Raw genomic sequence first — 12555 nt, forward strand, 5'->3', positions numbered from 1 at the left:
TGACCTGTTGATTTAGTGGTTTATAAATTGAATATTCGAATATGAACAAACGAGTATTAACTTTTGATACCAGGATTCGTTCACTTCTTTAGAATTTAGAGTGTATGTTACTTGTTAGTTTGATTAAATATTATGTTTATGTTCATATGTTTATGTTCATTATTCATCATATATATCAAACAATCTGATTCAGGCTATGTTGGAAGGGAGCTCAAGTATTTTGCTTGCATTACTTTTTAGCTGTGTTTAGATTTTTAACAACCTCTTTCATCAGTTGTTGAACAGATGTGTCTGATGACATAAAAACGATCACTGAAGGAATGTGAATTAACATCCTACTGCTTTTAGTATCATAGTACTTAAGTTGTTTTTACTGTACGATATTACCGTGTATCAAATGACTAAGTTTATTTTGTCCGATTATATCTGAATCAGTGTAACGATCATGCAAAAAAAGTAAGATGATCATAGGATATCCTTTACAGTGTTGCATAGATTATTTGTTTTTTAGTTACACAATTTCCCATTATGATGCAAAATTTGAGAAAAGTGTTTTGTGTGGGTCATTTAAGCTCTACAGAGCACGTGATTTACAGTTTAATGACATGTTTTTGGCAAAAGGTAAATATATAATTTAGTTGTGTAGCATGTTGTACACTTTTTGAAAATGGGTTGATACGCTTTAGATGGGTTATTTAAGTGGTAGTTCTATAAGTTGTCGTACAAGTAGTAGTCGGAGAATTGGTGGTAGTTGTAGTGGTAGTAGAAGTAGTAGTTGTAGAAGTGAACGTATGGAAGTTGTAGCGGTGTTAGTAGTGGTATACATGAAAAAAGGCACGTTTATTGTTTTCGTTTAGCTAGTTGGTCCGGAACAGCTTGGACGATATCAATTAACCTACAACGTTTATTCCCCATATAGGATGGGTTGGTTCTAGATGAAAATCATTGTAACTAAATATAGTGAAATATGCGCAACAGTGAATTTCAAAATCACAAATTTAGCTATTGTTAGGACACCTTAATAACTCGTATCCATCCCTAGTTTTGGATAGATTGATGGTTGGTGTGTAAGATTATGTTTAGTACGTAGGAACAAATGTTTCGATAGTTCAATAACTCAATAATAAATTAAGCTATCGTGATGAAATATAAGATATGAATGCCTTTATATCAAGACATTCTAGGATCGCATGTGGTAATCAAGGTCAAAGTCACTATTACTTAAAATATAGAACGAAGACAAATATGTGAATGTTAATAATTAAAATAATTCGACTGTTTTTGTACTATTTGAATTCCTTTTTATTACTTTTTTATGATAACTTTATTAGTAACATACATTGCAACTGTTATATTTACTTACCAACACTTAATGCCGCCTATTAATCTTAAGTACATAGCATAGGAGTTTAAATCGAGCTTTCACCATATTGCTGTCAATGCTGTGTTAACCTGTTGACAGTTTGTTGTCTTTGAAAAAACCTAGATGAGAGTGTAAACTATGGTCAACTGTCCAGCGCAGAATGCACAATAAATGTCCATAAAACATGCTTTTCAGCGACTATCGTTTATCATTTTCAAAACTTTAAAACTCGTAGGATATTGCTTTCAGATTAAAAAAAAAACACTAAATTGTTCGAAAGCTATAATAATTAATCTACATGGCGGTCAATTTAGTGTAGAAAAAGGCTAGAAGCTCTGACAAAAATAGGGGAAAAAACGAGCACGCTTTCTTCAAACAGCTCTTGTTTAATTTATATGGTTTGTTATTGCACATTAACTGTTATAACAGTAAACATAATTTGATTTTATAAGCGTTTAATAGTGTATTTTCCTTTATCCCTTCGTCTATTTCCACGTGTTGAGTATTTTCAACTTAGTAATGATTTTCAACCAATATCAAAATAAATAATTGGTTTAGATATTAAACCAGTGTATATGTTTATCAAGAAGTGTGTTTTAATCATTTTTTATCAAAAGTAAAAACATTGAAAACTTATCTTTTTGTTTACATTGGACATCTGCGCATCGGGTGGTCGACGGTCGCATTGCACAAATTGTTGATAGTTACATAATGTTGAAAAATGTTCAGCAGCACTGTCCAAGTAAATCATCAACGGTTTTAATAACTTAAATGGTTTTAAAATCAATTTTAAGAACGTATTAATTTAAGAACAGTTTGCACATGATGTCAGGCACTCCAATGCTCCTGTTATCGAATTCGGAGCTTACACCTCTTCAACTGGGGTCTGCTTTTGTTTGTTTGAATGCCATATGTAATGGGCACACACTGAGAGTTAGAGCTAAAGTGAAACTTTAAAGCTTCAACAACTGGCGATCATGTTATCGCTTTGCGACTTTCAACTTTACTGAGTCTTTGTATAGTTTTTTTTAGTTTCCCTATTGAACATATGTTACTATTATTAGACCGCCTTGAAATGATTTGATGTTTAAATTGTTTTCAGGAACAACATGACTTATGTCGGTATTTAAAAAATCTGTTGATTGAGAAAGATCTGACGGAAATATCACATTGGGATTCAATATCTACTGCAGTCTGGTTATTGATGTTCGCTTTGCAAGCCATGGTTAAAACAGTAGTCCTTGTAATGGTATAATCACTCCTGTCCCCGTTGTGTTTGTAGCATGCACAATTATAGGCTTGTTTAGAGGCAAATTACCCCTAGCATCAATATGAAGTAAGGGGACAGCAAAACATAAAGCATCATGTGTTATTTTTTGCCAATTCAATAAACGGTAGAGACACGTGACACTGTTGGCCTTAATCCAACATCAGAATCTCATTACTGTCTCTACGGGGCAAATACTTCAATATATTAGAGTTACAAAACGGCCCAGTCCTTATATTTTACCATCCGATATCAGTCACTGTGTCTGCAGTCGCAGAGAGTACAGCAAGCGCTCAGCTTGAAACATAAACAAATGTGGCATTTCGATATCTTACATAATTTAAACTTCCAATCATTTTTTTTTATTTTCAGAAGTCACTGCCTAATGCCTATGGTTAACATTATTTACCAGAAACAATTATACGAGGTTTATGCTCGACATTATAGTAAAAATACATACAGGCTAATATGTAATGTCATATGTGTGCATGCCGCATGTCGAATTTTTAAAGTAATTTCTGATGTATTTTATTTGCTGACATAACAAACGATAGTTTAAGATTCATTTGTTAAGTTAACTTCATATAAGCCATCTGGTTGTAAAAAAAAAAATCATAGCCTTATTCTTGAGATATCTGCCTTAATCCAAAATGGATAGCATAGCAAAAGCTAAACTTATGGTAACCTGTCGCAAGAAGGCATAACCTACTTAGGCCATGTTTTGCATGTGGTTTGGTAAAATTGCCTCTTTTACAAGACAATCATAGTAGGAAACCCAGACCTGACGGTAATTTTATCAACCCTGCCGATTCATATTGTAATGTGATAAAGGGCATTGAGAAAATCTGTTCTGCCCTCTTAACTGGGAGACCATCCTCTACCATAGTTCAGAACGATTTCGATGTTTTTTATTCCAGTTAAAGTTTCCAATTAAGCATAAAAACATACAATCCGCAATACATTTAGATTTTACAATACTTATTTATACAACGTTTTGTCTTATAGTATACTGTCAAAACAAACACTAAATGATTGTTGCCCCATAACTGCGGAGATTCCAGCATAAACTGATTTGTTCGGTTATATAAATTATGTTACTCGAGATATGCCATAATATGCATAATTAGTTGAATTGAAATTGAAGTACGTAAAGCTGCTTTGGTTATTCAGCCTATTTAAGGACGCCAACACGGATAATTATTTGTTATTTGAAGCTGCAAAACATGATATCATCATGTTGTTATTGTATGAAAGGATCCCATCCGCCTACTGAGAACCTGAGCTCGATATAATTATAGTATTGACATATGATATCCCTCTTACAACATTCACTTATCCAAAACGAATTTACATTTGTGGTGGTTTGCAATAGTATTCGGACTTTAAATCGTTGCGTAATAATCAACCCAAACATGTTTTCATGTTTAAAACTACCACATGACTTCATTGACTTGGTGTTATTTTTTTACTTTAGTTGTGAAGAGATGATAACGTTTTTGGTCCAGAAATGTTGTTGGTTTCCATCGTAATTAATATTGATATAGTTATCTTCCTCATAACATGTCTCACAGTATGATAATTATACAGTTTTGGGATGGGTAATTAGCATCTTTTGACTATATTTGCAGTATGGAAATGAAGTTCATAAGAAAATGTTGAGAACAATATTTAGTTTTATACGGACAGTATAACCCCTTTCCATTAATTCCTTGCACACAAATAAACTGTGTGTGAAAATTACATTATTTCGTTTTAATTTCATTGTGCATACTGGGCTACATGTCATAGTAAACACAACACAGCTGTCTCGAGACAGAATTTCGACCTAGTGAATGGGACTCTTCTCAAATGTGGAAAAAACTCTGATATATCTGATGTCAAAATATAAGATACCTGATTAACTGAAAAGATACGATATGTAAGGTTATTCATATATATTATATGTTTTCCGGTAAGGCCACACTTTGCCTTTTAATCGCGAAATTTTCACGAATATAGCAACAAATTGCCATCATGATTTCATGTCGTGTCATGTAGACAAATTTATGGGACGAATTCACAAACAGTTTCAAAACGTATGGATTGCGCGTCACAGTTTTAGTCTGCGACATTTGTAAAAAGTTAATTTAACATTATTTTGCACGAAGTTGTGCGTGCTATTTATTCTCAAATATGCTATATTGCTGTGTTTAATTATATTTCTACTGTATGTCTGATTTGTCAATAAACGCTATAACAAATATTAAGCTGACGAAAATAATGAACTGAAATTTTTTAGTTCGTTACTAATTTAAAATGAACCAAAGTGCAAAACATGTAAATGAAAATCATTATATGTGTGGGTTGGATATTGAAATATTAATTGGAATGCATTTCTAAAGAGTTTTATTATATGATTACCCTTTTTTCGCGCTTGACTTAGGGAAAAGGAACCAGTCCCTGATACCATATTAAAGTCTGGCATTATCTTACTTAAAAATAAATTGAAATGGACCAAAGTGCACCACATATAACTGAAACTCATTGCATATATATTCATTTATATATATACATTTATTTTTTTATGACAACCCAGTTCCTTTTTCGCGGTTTCATAACGAAAAACGAACCCGTTTTCTGTTTTAATAAAATAAAAAAGGAAGCTGTTGAGAAATTTTGGCGTATGACTGGTCACCATCGAGACAAGGGACCTTTCGTAGGTCAATACGGCATCCCCATCGTATGCCAAGGTTAAGGGTTGTTTTATATACCATTAGCTTTAACATGCATGGGAAAAGGCGTTTTTCGAAATCTATAAAGAAAACAAGATACTAGAGCGCATTTGCGCACAGGTTTTTTCATTGAACAAATATATGGAGGCATCTTAATGAAACTTTACAGTCAACTTAAGCATCTAAAACCCTGCTTCCGATGCAGTCTCGCTTTTAAAGTCAGTAAAGGCGCACGAAATATTGACACTCGGTTCGAATACAGAGCCCAACTAGTGCGCTAAGACCGTCGTAGCGCTGATTACCATCGAGACCCATCGACGTTTTGCAGATCCACGTTGTCCCTAAAAGTGTGATAACCGAAATCCTATTTCAAAGCTTAATAAGGATCCAATATCTTTTTCCGTATTCAAACCGAATGGGAGATGGCATTGTCGTACTAAAAATAATTTAAAAAAATAAATAAATATTACTTCATATCAATGAAAATCCTGGTATCCTGGTATATTTAGGTTGGAAATACAAATATACTTATTGTCATAATTATATATGTACTCCGTCCGAATAATGAACTTGTTTTTGTTTTACTTAAAAAGAACGGAATGGTACTACTTAATTTAAATGATATTATATGAAAGTTGGATATTATATTTTAATATTGCAATATATTTTGACTTTGTGTTTGTCTAATGATAATCCACTTCCTCTTTCGCGGCTGAAAAAAAAAAAATACATTCCCTTTGGCTAAATACTGATTTGCCGCTTGTTAGTACCCACGGTCCCTAATCGTGTACCACGGTTGAAGGTATCTGGATATAGCGTTGGTATGCGCGAGCTAGAATACACATTTTCGACTTACTATCGAGAAGACCAGAGTCATTTTGTAAGTCCCCACGGCCACTTATCACGTGCCAAGAATGATAGTCGTCTTATATACCATTGGTTTGCATAAGGAAGAAAACGCATTTTTTTGAATTAAAAAATCTTTGAAGAAAATACGCCATTACAGCAAATATGCGAATAGATTTTTAATACAAAAAATAATGTCTTTGCGTCCTTGAAGAAACTTTCCAGGCTACTAGAGGCCCTCTGGCAAATGCTTCCGGTGCAGTCTCGTCTTTATTGTGACGTCAGTGACGTTGCACATACATTAACGCTTAACGAAATATTGGAATCCGATACGTCTATTTAGCGGAATAAGTGCACCAACTTCGGCGTAGGACAAGTGACATTCGAAACTAAGGCAGTTTTGTAGGTTCCCATCCCCTCAAACTGTGTGCCAAGGTTGTATGTCGCCGGTTGTAAAGTTTGTCTAAACGAGCGCGAAAACTCTATTAAAGGTTATAAAATCGTAATCCGTATCGCTCGATATGGATCCATCTTAATTCATATTTGCAACTTTTTGAATTGTATGTCATGTTGACGGCGAACTATTCAGCGCGACGTTCTTGTGGTCTTTCGTTTAAACCTCGCATCCCATTTTACCAAGAAAAAATAGTGATGAATGAACTTTATAAAACACAAAGCACTTAAAGATGGGAAAGGAATATCACAGAGATGTAATCAGCGCGACATGCTTGTTGGTTTTCGTTACAACTTCGCATCTCATTTTACCACAAGAATTCAGCGATGGATGGAGTTTTTAACTCTAAAAGCTGGAAAAGAAAACCGCTGACGACTTGTTTAATTTAAAATGAATACCTACACTTGTACAGATGATATCTGCAACAGCAAAAAGCAGCAGTGTGTTCCCTCAAATGACAAGGAGTGCCAAAGTGACAGGTGTCAATATTTGTAATGACTATTTTTCTGTCGAACATGACTTTCTAAGTCGAAAACAGTTTAAGAAAGTAATGTTTTGGTTCAAAAAAGCAATGTCTATCTATTTTCTAGTGTTAACTTCAAGCCGCGTGTTTATTTGAATTTATAACTGTATTGAGCATGGTGCGCTTATTTAAAACTACGGATAACATCCAAATAGGTCGTGAAACAATTTTAAAAAGCCAAACAACGGTTTTTAAAAGTGCCTACAACGTAATTAAATTATTGCAAGTGGTATGAAATCAAAAACTGTACAAGATTTTCATCAGTAATCCATCACGAAATTTATTTTCGATTCATGTCCTTAAATGTAATCAGTGAGTTTAATCTGTATCATTCTTCTTAACAAAAACTTCTTGTTCGTAAACAAACTTGCTATCCTATCAAAGTACACCCCGGATATCTGAAATGGACGCAGCGATGCATTCGTTTGTTTGTAAAATAAGAAAATAAGAAACTCCGACAGAAACTTGTTTAATATTCTTAATAACTACCGGAGCGAAACGTCATTAAAAGCAAGAGAATGATCTTATAGCTGTTCTCAGGGTGCAGGATCACATGACTTTGTTGGGTTCCAGCTTTTAACTTTAATGAATTTAAATACGACGGTGGTAAGTGGTGCTTTATTTCACTGGTGGTAACCGTGTGGCTATGATATTAGATAGTAAAAGCATCATTTTGAATGAAAAATAATCAAATTATATATAAAAAAACATTTCTGAAAATAAAATCACTGTCAAATATATATATAACAAGGTATTCAACTCAAAATGTCACGAAAATAGAATGCATCGCTTTTAGCAGCCATAACTTCATCAATTGTGCAGCGATTTCAATGAATTCGGTTTTATTCAACGCAGAAATATTTTTTTTCTTTCTGGAAATGTACATACACTTCAACACCGTTATTTCGAACACCGATAATCCGAAGTCACCGTTATTTCGAAGCATTTTTCTGATCCCGATTTTGATTCATGTTTGTTTAATGTAAAATTTGATTGTTAATCCGAACTTCGTTAAACCGAAGAAATCGTTAATTCGATGTGGTTCTGTCGGTCCCAACACTATAATTCGCACCAAATTATCAATCTTTAATCCGAAGTAAAAACTGCAAAATACTGAGCTTAATTTCACACCTTTGTCGTGGCGCGTCAAAAGCCGATAACTACACCTTTGTCGTCTGCGCGAACGCCGGTGTTCAGAGAGACATCGCGTATTATTAAAAAAAGGTTAATTCATTTCCGAAAATGTATGCATATGTATGTATGTCGGATAATTTGTGCTATTCGTTTTATTTTATATGTTCTGTAATTAGAGAAAAATAAAAACAAGAAAAAGAATCGTTTTATTCCCCCGTTTGTTACGAGTAGAAATATATTGCTATCTGACTAGTTTACGTTTTTGAGTATGCGTGTAACCGAACCATGCGAATTCCACAAAGTTTTATTTTTAAGGAATCAAAGAAGTCTTCTGTCAATCAAACAAGTCTTCTGTCAAATGTTTATTTCGAATAATCGTTAATCCGAAGTTTTTTTAACGGTCCCGACGACTTCGAAATAACGGTGTTGAAGTGTATTTTGTTAAAGTTTTATAAATGCTAAGCCAAATTTTAAGAAATAACTAGATACACAACTCTAGTGACCTACTCGTCATCGATCAGACCCGATTCAAGCATGAAATCTTCAGGAGTAAAGACACACCTTCGCGTTGGACCAATGAAATCACTCGTGTGTTTAAAATGTCCGCCAGTTGAAATGTATGTAAACAAATGTTTCAAACGGCGCTGGACAGTAAATGTTGATGCATAATGTAACGGCAAGAACGGTAAAACTGTTTTTTCATGTCTTATTGAATTATGATACCGAAGTCCTCGAATTTTGCAGGGAAAATGCCCTTTACTCCACGAAAATTTCAGTCTCAGATAGGGTAAGCTAACTCGTTCTAACAATGGGTAAATCGATCCCTCGTGTTAGCTTGACTTCTTTCCTCTTGTGTTATATACATTCCTCCTTTATTTACTGCACCGCTCTTGTTTTCATTGCACTCCTTTTATTTAGTTTTGTACTCCTCTTTTACTATCTCGTTCCCTCGACTTTGTAAGTCGTTCCCACGACATAGCTAAATCACGAGATAGTAATTTTAGCAAATATACGTCACTGGGATCAATGGCCCTAACATACAATTTTGTAATGTTTATTCATCAACAAAATAGCATTGTGAATAAGTCGAGAACGATCTAATGACGTCGCGAATTTCGTGACGTCAATGTTGGGACATTGATCATGTGACTGATAGTCGTTTTCTCGACATAGTATGTCGTTGGAACGAAATAAAGAAAAAAGAGGAGTCCAATAAAAGAAAAGAGGAATGAATGTCAATTCTGTGCTGCCGTATAAAATTGCTGTTTCAAAAGGGTTCTTTATTGTTGTAGAATCGTACGGCGGTGAGTTCTTGAATACGTGGTCCTTCAGTTGCTAGCGAAACAAGTAATCTCAGAGGTGGACCTGCCTAAATTAAAAATTCTGACCATAAGTAGCCAAAACCTAACATTATAAAATGTGTTTGTAATAATATTTCTAAACAATTGTAACAGTCTCGTTGTTGATCTCGACTCGCTCCAGAAAAATCAAAGATATACGATGATCGTGCAAACTATGTATGTTATTTCATAACACCATTATTTATTGCCATTACAATTAGTACTGTGTTTTACTTTGTTTCGACCGAATTTAAATTTAGGATTAGGTTTAGTTGATTAATAATTGTAAACTTTCCCTACCCAGTACACTCATGGTTCCTCCTGACGTGTCCGCAATATGTTGAACTTATTAAGAATGTGTCTGCAGTCTGGCCAGTCTACTTGAAGCGAGCATTACAAACAGAAGTAATATAAGATTATACTACGGTGATAAAACCTAGCCATAGCATTCCTATGTTTATTGCGCAGCAAACGTATAATATTCAACAGTTTAATTCGACTTAGTTCGACATTGTACACCGAGGTCGACTGAAACATCGCATGAAACAGTGAGTTTAAAAATGAAACATGCGCATTTTTGTAAAAGTTCAAACAAAAAGTATTACATTTATAAGTGTTTACAGGCATTTGCAATAAAATTACAATCAACCAATTTTCGCATGACGCGATTATGACAGTGTGATTTGAATGTTTCGAAAGAAAACTGCGTTTTACATGTTAACACACACTATATTTCGATGGTGAAAAAAATAAACTCGTAATAAGCCATGTGAGTACACATATGATGAGAACTCATATAGAATCATTTGTATCTACTAACACGAATGTGTGGTTTTACTATATAACACACATTTCATGCGGTGAATATGCGACTAACAAGTGAAAAAACACACACCATTGTTTAACTTTTGTTTTTCATTTTAATTATTTAGAAACATGATATAGAAACTTTATTTCAAAGTCAGCATGTTCGCCGAATATCTTTTTTAAAGATATTTTTTTATTATATTTAGTTGTTTGTTATATTCGGTTTCACCGAATATAAAGCATTTTTGTCGTTGTCTATATTACACCTGTAGTTATTGGTAAACTCATGTTCAATATATTGTGAACTGTGACTATTAACAAATTTAGCTTTATACTATTGCGTCGTTAGCACCCGTGAATACAAGAGATCGCCGCTATCTGTTGACACCGCATGAAATGTGTTATGTGTTTAAGCGAATATAGATAATTTATTTTTGATTGTCATGATTTTCAATTTACAGCGTATAAGGTATCATTATGAAACATAATCAAATATACTTTATGTGCATATTACCATAAAACATTTTCCTTTTAACATTCGTTTTGCTTTACAAAATGAAATAATGGTTATTCTGATCACTCAGTAAAATGGTATTGCGTTTTTCCGTTTTTTCCCGTTGATCAGAAATGGAGTCGGCTGTGTGTGTGTTTATAATTCTTTAAAAAAAACATGCACCATATCAACCGCTATTACTTAAATAAAGCTATCATTGGTTAACATAATGTACCGGCGTTGTTTGTACCGGAGTGATAAGTGGGATTTTCTAAACTCGAGCGAATTCCGGGATCAGTCTATTGCGAACCTCTGAACATTTCCCGGCCATATCAGACCCCCCCCCCCCCCCCCCCTCCCGCTGTACTACCAGAAATCAGTCAAGCGCTATCAACGAAGTTATGCAAAAGACGCTTGATAGTGTATTGCAATCTCAGCATCACATTGTAATTCAGCAGTCGTTTATTAATAGCCTAATATTTGGAATGAACGGTGCTGCGGAAAAATACCACTTGCCTGACGTAGCACTGTTTAAATAATTCATAAACTTACACTTCCGCGACACGTAAAGCTAAATAAATGGACTTTTTATATAAATGATCCTTTCAACATTATTTCATTAAACACGATATTCATATTATGTTTAAATTTGTAAATGATTGTAGTTCAAGAACTGAAACAACGCCGCGAATTATTTCTCGGCGCGTATGCAGGCAGTGATTAGGTTTCGGGTCATGATCAAAACTTGCTTGCAAAACTTGCTCTTAACCTTAGTTGTTCGCAAGCGAACAACTAATAGAAATTATTGTATCCCTCAAGTATTATGATAACTGTAAATTAATATACCTTATACTAAATAAATATAGACCTAAAAAGTGTTTCTATGACAACAAGAAGTACACAATGTTTAAATTACATAAAATGTCAAAATGGCGACGAAAAACGTATTTTAGCAGAGATCAAATAATTTGGTTAATATAAAGAGAATCACTCGCAATACAGCTACGAAGTACAATTTAATTCTTACCTCAAGTAACTATATACCCTCAAAACAGCTTCGGGTGATGTTTTAATTTCCAGTTTATGTCGTCGCTCAAATTCATGATGCATTGAAAAAAGTGAGACCATAGATTTGGCCATATCTATATCAAACTTTGATACGTATAAGAAATCAACGTCATCTTTTCATACGACTTTTGCCCGTTTAATTAAAATAAAAAATAAATCAATTTAATGTGCTCCGGGTAAGGGAATCTAAACATGACTAAGCCAAGTACGGAATATCGTTAGTGCCATCGTGGAACCACATTAAAATCCAGAGGGCGACAATGCGATAGTGCGATGGCGACAATGCGATTGTACGATGGCGACAATGCAATAGGACGATGACGACAATACGATAGTAAGATTGCGACAATGCGACAACACGATAGTACGATGACGACACTGCGGCAATAAGATGGCGACATTACGATAGTAAAATGACAACAATGCGATAGTCATATCGTACTGTCGCCATCGTATCATCGCATTGTCGCCATCGTACTTTCGCGTTTTCGTACTTTCGTTATCGTATTATCGAAATGTCGCCGTCATACTATCGCATTGTCGCATTGT

The sequence above is a fragment of the Dreissena polymorpha genome, chromosome 2, assembly GCF_020536995.1.
Source record: "Dreissena polymorpha isolate Duluth1 chromosome 2, UMN_Dpol_1.0, whole genome shotgun sequence".
Taxonomy (NCBI): Eukaryota; Metazoa; Mollusca; class Bivalvia; order Myida; family Dreissenidae; genus Dreissena; species Dreissena polymorpha.